Genomic DNA, 20,396 nt, shown 5'->3' with positions numbered 1-20,396 from the left:
GAAGTGAGGCGGTGGTGTGATTAGGAAGCTGTGCAAGGTCGTGAGGAAGAAGTGATGGTAAAAGGGTATGTTGTAGTGAGGGAGTGTGTGTAATGAGAGTGGTTATAGTGAAGAAGTGGGTGTGGTATGAAGGAGGTAAGGTGAGAGGGAGCTGGTGAGGGTGTGGTTTTGGCGTGGTGGTGTTGGAGTGGGTGTTGCGTTGACAATTTATAGTTGCTCTATATCTCCTCCTACTAAGAATACCCTCCTCACGGAAGAAAAAAGCGCTCACTCTCCTACTCAAATGCACACAAACTTTGTTGTACGTAAAGTAAACATCTTTATTACCCTAATCACTTAACGGATGTGGTATAATCGCACGCTAATCAGTTAGGCAGGCAACCTGCTCATCACACACGAATTTTTTTGTTTGAAAGATATCCTTGCCATGATCATTGTAGAAATCAGGGTTCACTTATCATTAACACCGTTATGATAACTGAATATTTAGCATCAAGAAGGTATGAATGACAAACTGAAAATGAAAACAGGTGAGGGTCAAAGTTTTTTGAAAATATAGACGCCGGATTACATTATATAATTAACAAAGCAATTTTCTGGGTTCTTATCCACGCAACAAATGTAAGACAGGAAACTAAATGATCTTAAATCGGCACGATGTTAAACACACTGGCATACAGACTTCTGCCAGTATTTATATTTTTTTTATCCCATATTGTAGCAGATGGTTGAGAGAGGTTGACATGAATGGCGGCTGCTGGCGGGTGTATGATACTCGCTCTTGTTGCCGCTTTAAGATTTTGCAGCCAAATGAATTTTGGTATAACCAATGACTAGTATCAAGTATCTTGATTATGCATGAAGGAAGTAATACTATGTAAATAATGCATAAGATATGAAGATGGCACTGCAAACAATCTCCACGAAAGTGTGGGAACGTACGATTAGTTTTCCAATTTGGCAGCTGCCTCATCCCGGGCTGCACTATACGCCTCCCGACTCGGGACCTATTCGCTACTGTAACATTATCCTAAGTGTTTCGAAGTTTACGCTCTCTACTACTCTCGCCTTCAACTTCATCAAGGTAAGAAATCAAAGCCTTTAAACTAAAAATATCGACGGATTATATGCACAAAAATGGTGATACTGACGATAATGTCATTGGACGTATGGAATTATATAGTAGAAAATTCCATGTGTTAATATTCTATGGGAGATGCTTCGTCGGGGGAAATTGCCTGATTCCCAAAGCTGACCAGGGTAAATATAAACCATAAATTCTTTATGTTCGTATTTCATGATATCATGTGATTTATGCCCATCGGCATTTTAGTAAAGACATCGAAAATCTTTTATAGACTTTAAAAAGTCGAATATTCGATAGTGTCATCTCGTTGGCTGTTTTACTTTCACTTGTTAACGGCGATGATGTAAGTGTCATTATTCCCGTACGTTGTATCTCTGTAGCTGCTCAGCGTGCAGGGTCATAGGAAATAGATAAATTTGGAAAGTTTAGATAAAGATTACGACAGAGCGCATTGTAGGTTAGGTATCTGTACCTGGATCACATACCCTGCTCCTGAGGGAATGGGACACATGCCAATTTTTATTTCGTACCTTGACGAGAGAGAGCCAACATACCTGATGTAAGAGATCAGCTTTATTGGAAGGGATTGGCTATGACGTGTCACTTATGATGTCATCAGTGAACTCATTATTGGGATTTATATAATTCACTCTCAGCGACGTGTTATCGTTACTAGTTTTTCCGGAAGGTCAAGAGCGAGTGGGCGAGACTTCGCATTGTCAGTAACAGTATCAAGGTTGGTCGGTCCTGTTGTTACTGTGTGTTTTTAGGAAGGGACTTATGGCACTGCAGTTGCCTCATTAATATAGTAATTAAGAAGTGGACTTGGTTATAGAGTATGGGTGTTTCTGTACTAAGATTTTTTTGTAATGTGTCTGACGTGATTTAAGTTTTTAGGATCCTGAAAAATAAATCACCCCATACAACCTTATCTAAATCTTACCAAACCTAATGATTAGATTACGATACGGTTATCAACAATTTCCTGTTAGTGATGGAATTCTAGATTACATATGATTATCGCTGGTTTAAGTCGATTTGGAGGAAGTTGACTTCTAGTTGCCTGCCATTTCATAAAATTCGTGGGGCTCGAAAAGGAAAAGAAAGTCAAATTGGTTTGCTGGTTGCTTAGCCGGTTGCGCTGAATTTGCTGAATCGAGTATTTTCCAAGCTGTGGGGTGCAAGATGTTCAAGGCCATTTTGAACGTTTGGGCACGGTCTACTTAAGTGGGAGGCGGGACGCGCAGAGGATGGCGGTAAACTTTAAGATGTTAAATAATGAAATGTAGTTATATTTATCCTTTTATACTGATCAGCTATTACTTGAAATACACGAACTTGATAAATGATAATGAAACTGCAACCTTCAACTCCCCCGGACAGATCTAGGTGAATTATGCCAATGTTTATCAGCCGGGGAGAACTAGGAAATGTTTGTTGACGTACAGTTTGCTATGTAATCTAACCGCCAATTTTCACTAAAATTTAGACCATACTGATTGGATATGGAAGGGGTGGAGGGGTAAATCACCTGATTCATATTTAAGGAGGGGACGGTTTGAGAACTACTGGATTAAGCGTCTAAACTATTGTTACACATTATGAGTTTGCGTTACTATCAACCAGTCGTTTAGCCATTACTAGTCATTGATATATCGTTCTTGCTCTTTGAGCAATGGTTTTACAAATAGTTCGAGCGATATTATATATATATATATATATATATATATATATATATATATATATATATATATATATATATATATATCTACGTGAGGCTAGCTGTCAATTATTTTGCTCAGAATTTTGAAAAATGGAAGATAATGCCTCCCTTTGCAAGATATACAATATTACAGTTGTCTCAGCATCTTGTAGTATATCAGCGAAGGGCGTGCTGTCTGTCTGACATTGAGCATCTTAGTTTGGAGCGCGGTGTTTACCTTTTTAGTGCAACCCATGAAACTTGTTGTCGAGCTTTGTTTAAGCGCGCTTTCCTGCTAAGGTTGTGAGACGTGTTATCTTGTTTGATGATCAGTTTAAGTCTCACACGTCACTTTGAAGTTTATGTATATGTCTTGAGGGTTTTGAGTCACATATCCCTGATTAGATTCTGATTAGACCCAACCGCTGTTTAGTTTTCGCAGACACGGTATCACTGTCGAGTTATGTTAAGAGATGAGACTAACATCTGCTAAGGCTCTTCTCACTGTTTAACGTGTTACTTATACACAAATGCTGTTTGAAGTTTTGTGGAGACTTACGCATATGTGTTTAAGATTTTGCAGATCCAGACAACTTTCTTTAGTCCGATTCCTCCATGAGGTTCCACTGAAGCTGGGGAAGTCGGTTTTACAGTTCATGTTAGACAAATCCCTTCGTAATGTTCTTCTAAGACTCTCTTGTCTGTTTAAAGGTCTGTTGAGACTCAAGCAACACTGCATGGACTTATACAGGGACTTAGTCATGTTTGAGGTTTTACAGAGAGTTCTGCCTCCTCATTAAAGGTTTTGCCGAGATGATAATCTCCGTTGAATAAGGTTACATTAGGTCGCACGCATAACCGTTTGGAGCTGTTTATAGTCGTACTTGCCTATTTAATGTTCCGCAGAGGCTGTAGTCCATTTTTGAGGTAGTTATTAGATCGGGTATGGCTTGAAGTTCAACAGAGCTTTTTCCTATTTTTGTTTTCGGCTTTGACGAAATTCAGGTATCTTAATATGAGGTATTAAAGCATGAAGTTCTTCCAGGATCCCTAGTTAGACATTTAATAAGACACGCATTTTTGGTGTTGAGACTGCTGAAAGCTCACTTATGATACGGTTATATTTTGAGAATTTTTCGCGTTCCATTTTGGAGATCGAATGAGATGTTGATTCCTGTTTGTTATTCTGCCGAGTGTTGCCGTCTGTTTGAAGCTCTGCCAAGCATCAGGTTTTCCTTGATGAGGTTTCTCCAACACAGAGGCGTTCTTGCTTGAGTTGAATTTCAAGCATCTGTTTGTGGCTTGACATATTCATACGTCCTTGAGGTTCTGAGTCACTTATCCGATGTGAGATTCAGCTAAGAAAGACAAAATTGTTTGAGATAATGGCGTTACTTATTCCAGTTTTGAAGTTGTTCTGATACTGGTGCCACTCACTGTTGGATTCTAAGCCTCATTTTTGAGTTCTGCATTTCTCTACGATTCGAAGTCTCATGTCAGGTTGTTATCCGAGACTTGTGTATCTTCGTGTTGTTCTGAGCATTGTGAGGTTCTACAGAGAGTTACGCATCACCGTGTGGTTCTGAGAATTGCGTAAGGATGTTCTGAGACTATGTTGAGACTTACGAACCCTTCCATGGTTCCAAGAGCCATTTATTCCTGCGTGAAGTTTTGAGATATTTGCTTCCCTCTCTGTGGATGTGAGCATCACATATCCATTTTCGAGGTTCTGAAATTAGAACATTCCTTATTGAGTTTGTGAACCTCACGCGTCCCCACTCGTGGATCTCCCGAGGAGTGAGTTGGGGTGGGGTTGGGTAGGTTCGCCAGCCGCCCATCGCAAGCTCAGCCGAGGTCAGAGTCTGAGGCATTTCACTCATGCTTTGGTTCTGTTGACGAGAACTTTTTTGGTTCATCAGAAGATACGGAATAGATATGTGATCTAATACGTTATACAGTATTTTAATTCCTCTCATAAAACTTGATTCTGCAGATCTATACAAGGGCTGACAAAACATTGATATCCAAATATAAGATTCATGTAATATTTTACGAAGTATTCGTTTTCCAGCTTTATTCTGACCATTTCGGGTCAGGTGATGATATCTTTGGTATTAGAGTAAGCCCCTCAGATATCCTTATCCAGGCCAATAGATATCGAGTATCAGTGTTGAAATGCTATGAAGATGGCAGAGAGGATCGCCAGAAAGCTTCTTTTGCTCTAACCGACCGACCTCCCGATCCTCCGTCCTCGAACGAGGACCCCCCAACATTATGCAAATAGTCGGCAGTTGTAGGCTTCCATAAAGCCTGAGTACCGTGATGGAAGTATTTTTATCTGTCTTAAATTTCCGTAAAGTTTAGTAGAATTTGTTGGGTCGTATATGTTGGGATGGGTTTAGTGTGTATATCGTGGGCTGGTCCGGCTGGATAATGGTGTTTATGTGTGGAACGTTACTGTATGTTTCGGTCAATAATTCTTCGTTTTCTTCGTCTTCTTTTCTTATATTCCCCGTAATGATGTTATGCTAAAAAGGACGATAAAGAATTACTTTTGAAGATTATTTGTACGTTTTACTTTCGATATATATATATATATATATATATATATATATATATATATATATATATATATATATATATATATACATATATATATATATATATATATATATATATATATATATATATATATATATATATATATATATATATATATATATCTTTTTTCAAATTATTCGCCATTTCCCGCATTAGCGAGGTAGCGTTAAGAACAGAGGACTGAGCCTTTGAGGGACTACCCTCACCTGGCCCAATTCTCTGTTCCTTCTTTTGGAAAATTAAAAAAAAAAACGAGAGGGGAGGATTTCCAGCCCCCCGCTCCCTCCCCTTTTAGTCGCCTTCTACGACACGCAGGGAATACGTGGGAAGTATTCTTGCTCCCCTATCCCCAGGGATAATATATATATATATATATATATATATATATATATATTTATTATTATTTTTTTATTATACTTTGTCGCTGTCTCCCGCGTTTGCGAGGTAGCGCAAGGAAACAGACGAAAGAAATGGCCCAACCCCCCCCCCCCATACACATGTATATACATACGTCCACACACGCAAATATACATACCTACACAGCTTTCCATGGTTTACCCCAGACGCTTCACATGCCTTGATTCAATCCACTGACAGCACGTCAACCCCGGTATACCACATCGCTCCAACTCACTCTATTCCTTGCCCTCCTTTCACCCTCCTGCATGTTCAGGCCCCGATCACACAAAATCTTTTTCACTCCATCTTTCCACCTCCAATTTGGTCTCCCTCTTCTCCTTGTTCCCTCCACCTCCGACACATATATCCTCTTGGTCAATCTTTCCTCACTCATCCTCTCCATGTGCCCAAACCACTTCAAAACACCCTCTTCTGCTCTCTCAACACCGCTCTTTTTATTTCCACACATCTCTCTTACCCTTACGTTACTCACTCGATCAAACCACCTCACACCACACATTGTCCTCAAACATCTCATTTCCAGCACATCCATCCTCCTGCGCACAACTCTATCCATAGCCCACGCCTCGCAACCATACAACATTGTTGGAACCACTATTCCCTCAAACATACCCATTTTTGCTTTCCGAGATAATGTTCTCGACTTCCACACATTCTTCAAGACTCCCAGGATTTTCGCCCCCTCCCCCACCCTATGATCCACTTCCGCTTCCATGGTTCCATCCGCTGCCAGATCCACTCCCAGATATCTAAAACACTTCACTTCCTCCAGTTTTTCTCCATTCAAACTTACCTCCCAATTGACTTGACCCTCAACCCTACTGTACCTAATAACCTTGCTCTTATTCACATTTACTCTTAACTTTCTTCTTCCACACGCTTTTCCAAACTCAGTCACCAGCTTCTGCAGTTTCTCACATGAATCAGCCACCAGCGCTGTATCATCAGCGAACAACAACTGACTCACTTCCCAAGCTCTCTCATCCCCAACAGACTTCATACTTGCCCCTCTTTCCAAAACTCTTGCATTTACCTCCCTAACAACCCCATCCATAAACAAATTAAACAACCATGGAGACATCACACACCCCTGCCGGAAACCTACATTCACTGAGAACCAATCACTTTCCTCTCTTCCTACACGTACACATGCCTTACATCCTCGATAAAAACTTTTCACTGCTTCTAACAACTTTCCTCCCACACCATATATTCTTAATACCTTCCACAGAGCATCTCTATCAACTCTATCATATGCCTTCTCCAGATCCATAAATGCTACATACAAATCCATTTGCTTTTCTAAGTATTTCTCACATACATTCTTCAAAGCAAACACCTGATCCACACATCCTCTACCACTTCTGAAACCACACTGCTCTTCCCCAATCTGATGCTCTGTACATGCCTTCACCCTCTCAATCAATACCCTCCCATATAATTTACCAGGAATACTCAACAAACTTATACCTCTGTAATTTGAGCACTCACTCTTATCCCCTTTGCCTTTGTACAATGGCACTATGCACGCATTCCGCCAATCCTCAGGCACCTCACCATGAGTCATACATACATTAAATAACCTTACCAACCAGTCAACAATACAGTCACCCCCTTTTTTAATAAATTCCACTGCAATACCATCCAAACCTGCTGCCTTGCCGGCTTTCATCTTCCGCAAAGCTTTCACTACCTCTTCTCTGTTTACCAAATCATTTTCCCTAACCCTCTCACTTTGCACACCTCCTCGACCAAAACACCCTATATCTGCCACTCTATCATCAAACACATTCAACAAACCTTCAAAATACTCACTCCATCTCCTTCTCACATCACCACTACTTGTTATCACCTCCCCACTTGCGCCCTTCACCGAAGTTCCCATTTGCTCCCTTGTCTTACGCACTTTATTTACCTCCTTCCAGAACATCTTTTTATTCTCCCTAAAATTTAATGATACTCTCTCACCCCAACTCTCATTTGCCCTTTTTTTCACCTCTTGCACCTTTCTCTTGACCTCCTGTCTCTTTCTTTTATACATCTCCCACTCAATTGCATGTAAAAGAAATACTGAGAATCATTACATGCTGGTGAAGGCCATAATGTCATGTCGTTGAAGAGTGGAAGTAGATAAGGCTAATGATAGAGGAAATGTCGTCATCAACTTCCATTAGGCAGCTGTTCAGACAGATTTGTGGCCGCCAAGCCCATCCGGACGAACGATTTTCAGAAGTGAACGATTTAATCATAATGGAAGGAAAAGGTCATCATGTAACGTGTAAGAAAAATTAGGTCATCATAAGTTTAGAAGAATTTGTCTGATGTAGTCAAGTCATGCAGCAGGGGAAACTCGTGCAGGCGCGCTAGATTTTTCCACGTCCATGACATAAGCGAGGCTCTGGGATCGCGGTCGCCAGGGATCATGCCTTTAAGTTTATTTCCTTCGAATGTTCCTGGATATAACTGAAGGATAAAGGATCACATTTGCGTTATACGTAAGGGAAAGCATGTCTTATGACACAGGAACATAGGGAGATATTCCTAAAGGTGAGGTTGAGGATCGGCACACATCATGAACTATACATTATCAGTCCGTGATAGTTTACCTTGTGCTTGTTAACTGATCATCTTGGTAGAGTGATTTCAACGCTGTGAAAAGAAGCTGAATAACACGCTTGAGGGTAGGACAGACCTAACTAAACCTCTCTCGGAGCTTGATTGGTTTTTCATTGCTTTTCAGAAAAAGGAAAAAGAAGATTGCCTTGGATTATCGAGGTTGTCAAGACTCTTCGTTTATACGAGTCTGTGAAAGGAATATGTCCAGACTTTCTCTGTTCCATGTCAAGAAGATTAATGAAGAGCACATCAGGTTAAACCTTAGTACAGTAGGAACTTTTTACCTTTGCTGTTGGTCTGTCCGGTAAACTCCGGTACCACTGCTGGTTTCTGGTGGTAAACGATGCGTAGGTTATCCATAGCCCAGCCTGGACAGAGGGAGCTGTAGCATATAGGTTGCGTGAGTGACCAGCGATTACCGTAACCTGTTCTGTCATGAGCGGTTCACGTAAAGTAGAAGGGATCAATGGCGATAACGATGTGGTATATCAACCAGGAAGACAGTTGTGTTTTCTGCATTTCAAATCCGGATCAGATTAAAACATTATGTGATGAACGATATTTGCGTCATCCTGTACGACCTCTTAGAATATATTTCTTCATTTTGAATTATGCTCGGTATTCTGTGGTGGTTACACATGTCTTAAAATACGTCAGTCGTATTATTTAGAACATCTGGTTACCCTGAGTATGTACATTTTGAATTATTATCAAACTTTGCCCGATGAGGAATATTCTGAAAGCGTCACTCCATAAAAGAAAACGGGTGTGTATATAAAAGCCATGACCTGCGTGTGGTCAGGGAAGGCCAGCCATGACCTGCGTGTGGTCAGGGCACGGGAGGTGTGGGTTTTGGGCCGTTATGACGTCATGCGCCGGCCGGTCCACTCCGGGCCGTACTCGTCCAGCGGAGTCGGGCGTTCGACGGAGGCCAGTCCGCATTTTGTGGAATCTAAACACGCTAAATGAAGTGTCTTAAGGATGATACTAAGTGGATGGCGGATTAAGTACTTGACGCAATAATAAAATGATCAGTATAATGTTTTAAGTGTGTTGTCCCTGGCTATGACAGGATGCAACTTGTTGAGAAATCAAGTTAGTTGGTGTGTGTGTGTGTGTGTGTGTGTGTGTGTGTGTGCTCGGCATATGTTCTTTTTACACCCTTGCCATACACGTGGAGAGAGAGAGAGAGAGAGAGAGAGAGAGAGAGAGAGAGAGAGAGAGAGAGAGAGAGAGAGAGAGAGAGAGAGAGAGATTACCGACGTGTACTTGTGATGAGATTTTGCTAGAAGGCAGGGACTGAACGCGTAGCGCTCAACGGCAGAGAAATCTAATGCTGTAAAGGAAAGTCACGTGGGTTACATGTCAGGTGGTATGAGTGAGGAGAGATTGTGTTTTTGTAAACTGAGACCCAGGAACCTGGGCCGAAGGAGTGAAACTTGACAGCCACATAGATCCTGGCTGAGAGAGAGAGAGAGAGAGAGAGAGAGAGAGAGAGAGAGAGAGAGAGAGAGAGAGAGAGAGAGAGAGAGAGAGAGAGAGAGCTTCCCCAGTCTGCCGGGATATTTAGATAGGGCAGGTATATAAATAAGGCACAAAAAAAGAAAACCAAGTTTTCATAAAATCATCCACATGCCTCGTATCACGTACGCCATATAAACACAGTTCAAGTCTTCCATTTGTAGCCACCCGCTTCCCCTATCCCACCTCTCCTCCTCTAACCGCCACATCAAAACCCTCCAAACAAACCAACTAGCCAGTACTCAGGACGGGATGATGGCAGTAGCCTGGCTGGGAGCAGCTGGGGAATCTTGGGTTATATAAAACTAGTCGTTCGAGTTCATATGTTTACACGTGTTATGTTTCAGATAGGGAGGTTGTATGTCTGTGGCGAGAGAGATAGATAGAGAGTACACACACACACACACACACACACACACACACACACACACACATACCCACATGAGAAGGTTCAGGCAGGAAAATATGATAGACCACACACACACACAGAGCAGCTAACACCGCGATGACTCAACTGGACACATCCTGTCGCAACTAAGATCGTAACACAAAACATTACCACAATTTATTTATTTATCTGTTTTGAAGTATTTGGTACCATCAGTTATCATTTAGTCTGTACTGTAACTCTTCATTAAGCCTGTTTACATTCCGGAGAGAGAGAGAGAGAGAGAGAGAGAGAGAGAGAGAGAGAGAGAGAGAGAGAGAGAGAGAGAGGAGAGAGAGAGAGAGAATGTAGTGATTTGTATCAATGATAATTAAAAGGTTTGAAATTGGTTATCCTATCTAGGCCAGCCAGTTATTTATTGGCTTGTTTGTTTGCTGTCAGAAGACTTTTATTATGCCACGCTGTGTGGCCGACGCTTGGCTGCTGTGGTACACATATGTAGCTGGCAGCATTAATGTGACGTCATGGCGTTCGTGAGTGCTACCTCGTCTGTAATCTCGGATCTCTGTCATCATGGCCGTGGCGGCTCTGTCCAAACGGATTCACACGCATTCGTTTTTTAAGTCTTTCTTTTTTTTTTTGCGTAATGGATTGGTTGAGGTACTAGTTTTATTTCATTTTTCCACAATGCTTGGATCTGTTTTTTTCGTTATGGGTGTATTTTTCAGAATTTTATAAGCTTGGGTGAGGCTTTTATAGTATATAAAGCCCCCTTCCCCCCAACACACACACACACACACACACATCTGGTGAGGTTTTAAGAACAGTAATCAAATCATCACACATCAGGATCACAAGTCGTACGTAGGTGCAGGTTGCTGTCGGAATGTGTGTGCCACGCCCGATGACTGATGTGTGAGTCATCATCCGTCTGAAGAAAAAAAAAAAAAACATACAAACAAACAAGCAAACCAGTTTTTACTGAGCGAAAACCCGTGCGTCGGGAGGGAGAGCCGTCAGTGACCCTGAAATTGTGGCGTGCGATGAGCGGGGCTAGGCTGTCACATTTACGCATTGCGGAACGTAACGTTAAGAAAGGATTATCGTACGACGCGGTACGTATTGCCTTTTTTTTTTTGTGGTCTTGAGATTATTATACATCAGCATGATGTATATAAGAATTAATGCACTGTTTGCTGTACCGGACGCCTGATCCGTATTTATATAGGTTGGGCCGGTGAAAGAGAAAGAGAGAGAGAGAGAGAGAGAGAGAGAGAGAGAGAGAGAGAGAGAGAGAGAGAGAGAGAGAGGGTGTGTGTGTGTGTGTGTGTGTGTGACCAAACGCCGCCCGCAATCAAGGCTTCAAGTTAGGTTTCCCACTCACCCGCGGGTCACACACATGCACTGAGACAGCGTCATGTGCATGGCCTTAGATAATTGTCTCGAACGTTGATGAAAAACTCCATGTCCTTTGCAGTCAGTTGGCTTTAAAACCCAAATAACCAACCATCCAGCCAACCATATATAATGCGATTCCAACAACCTTCTTTACAGTGATTATATATATATATATATATATATATATATATATATATATATATATATATATATATATATATATATATATATCCCTGGGGATAGGGGAGAAAGAATACTTCCCACGTATTCCCTGCGTGTCGTAGAGGGCGACTAAAAGGGAAGGGAGCGGGGGGCTGGAAATCCTCCCCTCTCGTTTTTTTTTTTTTTTTTTTAATTTTCCAAAAGAAGGAACAGAGAAGAGGGCCAGGTGAGGATATTCCCTCAAAGGCCCAGTCCTCTGTTCTTAACGCTACCTCGCTATCGCGGGAAATAGCGAATAGTATGAAAAAAAGAAAAAAAAAAATATATATATATATATATATATGACAGTTTGAAATATATATATATATATATATATATATAGTATGGCTACTAATCACAAAGAAAGTAAAGTAAATGTATCATTTAATAGAATTTCCTACATATTCCTACAAAGTCTTTGTCGAACCCACTAAGTGTACGTCCAACGTTTAACATTTTTGACTTGCTGTATCCTTGCCCGCGACAATGTTGACAGTTTTGAATTATGAATTGTGTACATGTGTATATATGTATATGTCCGTGTATGTATATATATGTATACGTTGAGATGTATAGGTATGCATATGTGCGTGTGTGGACTTGTATGTATATACATGTGTATGTGGGTGGGTTGGACGATTCTTTCGTCTGTTTCCTTGCGCTACCTCGCTAACGCGGGAGACAGCGACAAAGTATATTAAGATAAATAAAATAATTCTATGCGTTTACAGCAGAAATTAAGCATAAATGGTATAGCAGTTGAATGTGGAATAACTTTGAAACTAATGGAGGTATCGTGACAATGAAAAAAAAAAAGTACTAAGGTGTATCTTCGAAATTAATAGGAAGGGGATAAATGATAGAGCCGAGAGTCGAAAGTACCGCTGTGGTCCGAATTACCTCTCCTAGATCCTCTTGATGATGATAATCAGACAAGTTTGACTCCTATTATGGGCATGTGAACTCTCCTTTTATAGGATTATATCGTTGTCTAGAACAGGTTAGCCCTTGATGTGGTAGCAGTATGGCTGAACTACTCGGCCCCTACTTTTGTGATGGTGGAGGTGGCTGAAGAAGTTAACTTTTTTGATCAACGCATTACGAACCCTTGAACTCGACGATACGGATCTTGAGCACGACGGTACGACCCTTGAGCACGACGGTACGGCCCTTCAGCACGACGTCGGTAAGACCCCTTGAGATCGACGGTACGGCCCTTGAGCACGACGGTACGACCCTTGAGCACGACGGGACGACCTGTCAACATCGAGCTAAGATGATGGCTTGGTAGCCTGGTCTGGTCGGATGAAAGACCAGATCATCACACTTAGGGGTCGTCCCGTCGTGCTAAAGGGTCGTCCCGTCGTGCTTAGGGTCGTCCCGTCGTTCTTAAAGTTCTCACGATTCGCCCCCTTAAAAGGAAATTGATTTCAACCAAGTCTATAATTTGACCGTATGTCGTCCAACATCTTCCATGGGAAGTTAAATCTGTTGTAGCCTTGAATGTCCGTTAAATGCATAAGATCAATTAATTCCTCCAATATAAGCAAGCATACAGTGATGGCGTGGGTAGCATGTGTATACAGTGTTAACCTAGCATTATGCACGTTGTGCAAGTGCACTTTCGTGTAATAATCACATCATCAGGGGAGACACAAGAGAGAAATATAAGTCAGTTGGTATACATCGAAGAGACTAAGCTAGGACGCCATTTGGTAAGCCTACATGCTCGTTGTATGTCTTGGACAATCGCATGTTTACCAAATGGCGTCCTAGCTTCGTCTCTTCGATGTATATCAACTGACTTATATTTCTCTCTTGTGTCTCCTCTGATGATGTTATTATTACACGAAAGTGCACTTGGGAACTCATCGTGTTTCATTTTCTCCGTGGACTTACAGGAATATCTTGATCACGCGCAAAATTGTGATCCTTTCCAACATATATATATATATATATATATATATATATATATATATATATATATATATATATATATATATATATATATATTGCAAGAGGTCACATTGGTGCGCATGATCTAGTATATGCATAAAACCACGAGGAAAATGAAACACCGAAAGTTGTATCTCCCCTGACGATGCGATCATTACACGAAAATTCACTTGGGAACTTATCCTGTTTCATTTTCTTCGTGGTTTTATGCATAATATATATATATATATATATATATATATATATATATATATATATATATATATATATATACATATATATATATATATATATATATATATATATATATATATATATATATATATATATATATATATATACTGTTTGCTGGTCGTTATGACGATACTCCTGCTTTCCTATGTTTGTTTATCAGTGTACAAACACAATCTTGTTAGCAGGATACTTACACAGGAATAGTACATGACGGAAACTTGCGTACGTACATCTTAGGTAAGCCCGTGTGTGAAGGTTACCACCTGACTAGATTTTAGTGTGTGTACTTGCATGAAATTGCAGCATAATTTGGAATAAATGCAATTCTTGCAAAAGCTGAATAAGTCTCAGTAGTGCTGGATGATTAGAAATTAAGATTTTTAGCATATATGTATGAGGCGAAAATTAAGGCAAAAGTATGCAAATTAGTTATATTTTTCTTTTACTTTTATTGGGATATTAGCAATGTATGTGCCTCTTGGTTTGAAGATATATGAGGCAGGGAATATGGGAATAATACTAAAAAAAGTGTTTACAATATTCTCCTGGTGGCTTTTGGTTCCGAATCACGGATCTAAAATTATAGATGATAAAATATATTTGAGTGTTCGGTTTATAGGGTTTTTAAGTTTCACAGCAAATTATATCAGTGAACGCTGGAACATTTCCTGGCTTATTAAGATCTGTTTAAATTTTGATAATAGTGGAATTATATTGTAAGGTGAGGATAGCACGAATACTGATTAGATTTTGATACTTATGTGCGTTCACTTGCTAGGATGTTAAAAAAATTTTTTTTGATATCACAATAGATGCAACCTGTACATTGATATCCTTTTATTTATATTTTCTCCGGAGTTAGAGTATATTCATCTTTTTTTTTTTTCATAGAGAATTTCCATGACATGTTGAATCATATGTTAAGCTGGTTTCGTCTCATAATATTCCCCAACCATGGAGCTAGGATTTACTTTCTTGTTTTTATAATTATTTCTGCCATGGTTTCACGGTGAAGATGATGGCTGAAGTGCATCAGCGTGACAGCTAGGCTTAACGTGTCCCTGGGTTGGGTCCCAGGTGGCGGCCCGGGACGGCTCGCCACGTCCCGTATGGGGACCCCGGTCGTGAGTCCTGCACACGGCTAGGCTGCCTGCCTCACAGTCGCTTCCTCTCCACACTGACGTGCCTCGCTCGCCTCAGGTGAACCATTCATTCTTCCCGTCCGTCCATAGAAGCATGACATGTACGTCACACGATACTCAACTGGTCTCCCTCTTATCTTTTAAGTACGCCAAGCCTAGTGATCCACTCTACGTTTATATAATAATCTCTCCATATCGCTCTCGGCTTCGCATCTTCAGTTCGTAAGTCAAAGTTCCTTTCGTTGTAAGGTGTTCCATGCGTTTTACTATTTTATAACTGAGTTCTTTACGCTACATGTTATTATGGGGGCTTTACTCTTAATTCTAATTATAGTCTCTTACTGTACGTATCAGATTGTGTGTTTTGCGAGATCTTATTTAAGTATACCTTTGCAGAGCTAAGGATTAAGTTATATAGGTAAAGATACTCTCTATGTTGTAGATGGCTTGCAATTTGCCCTGCTTCCCTGGAACCTGACAGTCACCCTGTACACCTTTATCCCTCATTCCTTGCTCTATAATGCTCTCTCTCTCTCTCTCTCTCTCTCTCTCTCTCTCTCTCTCTCTCTCTCTCTCTCTCTCTCTCTCTCTCTCTCTCTCTCTCTCCCCCCGCCTGATGTCTTACTCCCAACATTCACCCTTACCTCCAGAGCCTCATATAATCTTCGCCAACTTCCAATCCTCCACTCAGTTCCCAGATGTTCCAGGCGCGGGGAGACTTTCTCCCACTTCATCCTCCTCACCGTCGTCCTTAACAGAGGCTGCCTGCACCATTGTGCCCAACACCTGATTCAGCTGATCCGTACACAGCAGTTGCTAACTTCCATCCCCCGCCCCTCATTGTTCACAGGGTCGCCACAGTCTCCTGGTTCTCATGCGTTTGCCTCTTCCACGTAAACTTTACCGATGATTAACGTTATCATACGATCTTAACTTGGTCTTACTTGTAAAGTATACAGAACATGCTGCTCTCGTACAAGCATTCATGAAACTTGGACACCGATGTTCTAAGAAGAACTCCGTGCGCTTGGCTGGTCGCTGGAGGTGTCTGCTCAGTTTCCCATCTCCGCTGAGGCTAGCTGGAGTCTCCCCCACGTTGCCAGGCGTCTTATGAAGGAACCTGGAGGTCAATATAATTGTTTCCTCATTGTCAAGGATGTTTGTTTGTGTTGTGGTGCGTGTGTGCTGTCACAGTGCTGTACTGCATGAGCCGGGTCACCACACCTTCCTCCAGATCTGGGTGTCCTCTCTCTCTCTCTCTCTCTCTCTCTCTCTCTCTCTCTCTCTCTCTCTCTCTCTCTCTCTCTCTCTCTCTCTCTCTCTCTCTCTCTCTCATCATCATCATCATCATCATCATCATCATCCTTGCCAGGGGTTGACTGGCCCAGCCGTACACAGTGGGCTACAGTCTCACCCACTGTGTTGTAACGTCACCAGCTGTACTGTGACCAGTGTCCTGTGTAGTTCTTGTCAGGAGTCTTAATCCTTGTAGACTACACGGGGACAGTGGTGTGAACCTGCACCGCTGTTCCTGCCCTGCCATCTCCCACACACCTGCCTTGTTCAGTGGTCTGTCTCATGACTGCTCACCCACACACCTGCCTCACGACTCCCCACCTAGACATCTGCTTTCCCTGAAGTCATTTCTCAATCATTATCCCTCTTTGTTTTATTTTTATTTTTTTTACATTCGGTCTCCTTGATTTCCAAGGACGTTTTTGATGCTGGTTATTAGGTGTGTCTGACGCCTATTCATTATGATAAATTTTCTTTCCTTTGTCTTACCTGTGCACCATGAATCCTCTTGTTCTGTGTAGTGTCGTCAACCATGGATGATGTTATTGACGTTTGCACACATGATTGTGTCTTAGGAATCCATCTATTGTTTGTGTTTGATCCCTTTCACTAGAGTTGATATCTTTGTCTGCTGGAAGATTTCACCTCCTTAACTCTGCCCTGATGAGATCAGCTTCTCGACCAGCGTCCTCTGTGGTGTTGAGTCCTATGCTTCATGACAGTCTGGGCACACGCAGTTTACCCAGACTTTCTCCTGTGTCTATAATGGGACTTGATACTCTCTCACAGAAGAAGTCTTGGAGGTTGTTTATACGTGACCATCCATCCCTTGAATCTGTGTTTGTCATTCGCTTGGGTAGTTTCTCATTGGCAGGTAATCATCCATTTGCTCTCTGATTATATTTTCCAGTGTCTCATAGAACACATTTCTTGAGAGAGAGAGAGAGAGAGAGAGAGAGAGAGAGAGAGAGAGAGAGAGAGAGAGAGAGAGAGAGAGAGAGAGAGAGAGAGAGAGGTTCGTAGCTCAGTGCAGCTTTCCAGTCTCTTGTGAAAGCACTTAGTCAGTCACTGAGTTCCTCGTGTATATATATATATCTTTGCACATATGATCCCCGCAAGTCTTCCTTTCGAATCCATTCACCTGATTCGCTTCCCTTTATACATTTATGGAGAAGTCTTTGATTATCTCCTGTCTTGTCCACGACGTTCTTTTCAAACGTAGTCAGTTCATCCTTTCTCATCCTGCTGTCTTCATTCCTCTTATACCTTTCAAGTGATGGTTGAGTGTACAGCCGCCTGTTTCATTTTCATTTCAGGATTTTTATTTTCAAGAGAAAAGGGTCTCTCGCCCTGTTCACCATATTGTGAGGTGCCTCCATAACATTGTTACCAGCTTCAACTGGCTTTTCTCCCCGCTTCAGTACACCCCTGATGAGGTCTTTCGCTTTTGGACATTTCTTACTGAAGCTAGTCTCTCTCTCTCTCTCCTTTGTTCTCCTTCCTTCTGTCTTTGTTGGTGGAGATGATCCTTGACCGCATTGATTTGTTGATTTGTGCCCGTATCCTGAGCGGGTTTATTTGTGCACTCCATGCTCCTCCTGTGGGCGGTAGTGCATGAGGATTACAGGGGTCACAAAGCGGGGGGGTCTTTGTTTGGACCCCAGTGGGGTCAGCATTATTCATGACACCAGCCCTCATTTCTAACATTACAATGTCTATGATAAGTTTTACCGACAAGATGCAGTAAGTGTGGTCTTGGAATTTCGGTTATCTTGCCTAACAGTGAGGTGTTGTGAGATATCTTACAGGCTTCGTTTAGACGTGTCCTTAAAACGTTCTATTTTGTTTTCACATTTTAGAATAGAGTGTTCTTGTTTTTGTCTAAATCTTTGGCCACAGAATTTACAATTCACATTGAACATCTCGAGGTATGCCAATAGTACCAGTAGCCTAGCCTTAGTTTAGCAGTGACAACACATTGTCATCTGCTGATCCCATTCTTCATATACATGTTTTACTTTACACATTTCACTGTGATGGAAAATGTTTCTACATCTGGTTATATGAACTCGTTTTCGTGCTTGAAAGATGTTTCATTGTTCCTTTTCTAATTACTGATTGAGAAACCAGTGTTGTTTTCACCATCACCTTTACTGGGTTCTCGTTTTCGTGCATGAAAGATGTCTCATTGTTCCTTTTCTAATTACTGATTAAGAAACTAGTGTTGTTTTCACCATCACCTTTACTGGGTTCAAGTTTAGCTAAAGCATCAGCTTTGTCATGCTCACGAAGGATTACATGAGAGGGAATCCTTGACAATATGATTTGAATCCCCTTGAGCAATAATGTCTTGAGTATTTGTGTCTGGCTTCAGAGACGAGCATGTTACATTCTGATCTCAGGGTGTTAGGGACAGTAAGTGAACATAACGAATGAGAGATAATTAAACTGTCTGTGGCAGTGATTTGTACCTGCTCAAGAGTATTAAGTATGGCGAACAGTTCAGTTTATAATGTAGACGCCTGGTAGTTTATTTTAACAATTTTCTCTGATATATAACTGTTGGGGCTGGATCACAATGGCAGTACTGCCTGCCCTCCCAGTGGCAGGGTCGTGAAAACCGTCAGTGTAGATGCACTGGGCTGTGTTATTGTTCAAGATCATGATAGCCAAGTGTTGAAGGTGAATAATGCAAGTAATTGGTTTCTTAGATGGATAAGTAGGTGTAGTGACGTCAAAAAGGAGTTATCTGCCAGGGAGGCGGAAATAAATGCTGCTGCATTCTTGTTTTATACACGTTATGTACACACTAGATATGGTCATGTGGTTGACTGTTATTTGGATCCATATAAATTCACTTGTACCGTAGCAGTTAACAGTGACTTAGAATCACCAAGCAGAAGTCTCGGTCCGATCGTAAGGTTGATTTCAAGTGTTCTGTCCTCAGTGCTGGGCATATCTAGTTGCCCCCCGCGCATGTTAAGTGCTTTAGTTGTCATCTGATAACCAAGTATGATTATTAAGGCTTCCTTTAGCATGTATTTTTCCAAGTTTACTGATGATGCCTTTGCTGTTATGTAAGACTGAAGCTGTAGTGATCTGGTACAGGCGTAATATAAGCCCAGTACGTCATGATAACATTATCCCAGAACCTTCCATAACAGTGACCTGTACTGTGGCTACTGAACTTCATCTCCCGTACAAATGCTTCAGCAGCCAAAGGTACAGTGGCCAGGATTACCTCTCTCTCAGTCCAGTATCATTAAATGATTATTATTATCTTCCACGTCAATATCATTAACTGATTATGTATTATTATCTTCCACGTCAATATCATTAACTGATTATGTATTATTATCTTCCACGTCAATATCATTAACTGATTATGTATTATTATCTTCCTATTTATTATTATCTTCCACGTCAACAACAAGGGGTCATGGGCGACGGCCTTTCTTTTTTTTGACAAAATTCACTTGTCATGAATATAAGAATATTTGAAAACAATACATTGCATTTGAAATATGTTAGATTAATAGAATCCCTATATTGATAATTAAAACTATTTTAGACATACCTTGCATTAAATGTTGATTTCCTATAGGAAAAGAACGAAATTAAAAACGCCATAATCACTCCATAAACTCTCTAATGAAAGGAGAAGGATTAACACTGTTCCTCTGGATGCTGATAATCACACACACACACACACACACACACACACACACACACACACACACACACGTTTCCACAACATGGGAGGCCATGGTTAATGGCACTGGACTCTCTTCACAGCGTGATGGTTGGTCTCCTGCCCTTCACTACCTCCAGAGT

The 20,396-nt window shown here is 41.2% G+C and overlaps 1 protein-coding gene across 2 annotated transcripts in view; it reads left to right on the top strand.

Moving 5' to 3' along the window:
- Positions 1-982: 982 nt before the first annotated feature.
- Positions 983-20,396, top strand: part of LOC139756045 (hematopoietic prostaglandin D synthase-like) — a 503,151-nt gene continuing 483,737 nt past the window's right edge. Inside the window, exon 1 of one of the 2 annotated variants that reach the window (XM_071675023.1) lies at positions 983-1,084. The gene's annotated coding sequence lies outside the window, so the exon portion shown is untranslated. The remainder of the gene's footprint in view (positions 1,085-20,396) is intronic. The other variant, XM_071675022.1, reaches the window with a different exon arrangement.

The sequence above is a fragment of the Panulirus ornatus genome, chromosome 20, assembly GCF_036320965.1.
Source record: "Panulirus ornatus isolate Po-2019 chromosome 20, ASM3632096v1, whole genome shotgun sequence".
NCBI classification, from domain to species: domain Eukaryota; kingdom Metazoa; phylum Arthropoda; class Malacostraca; order Decapoda; family Palinuridae; genus Panulirus; species Panulirus ornatus.
This window is presented reverse-complemented; position numbering and strand designations above follow the sequence as displayed.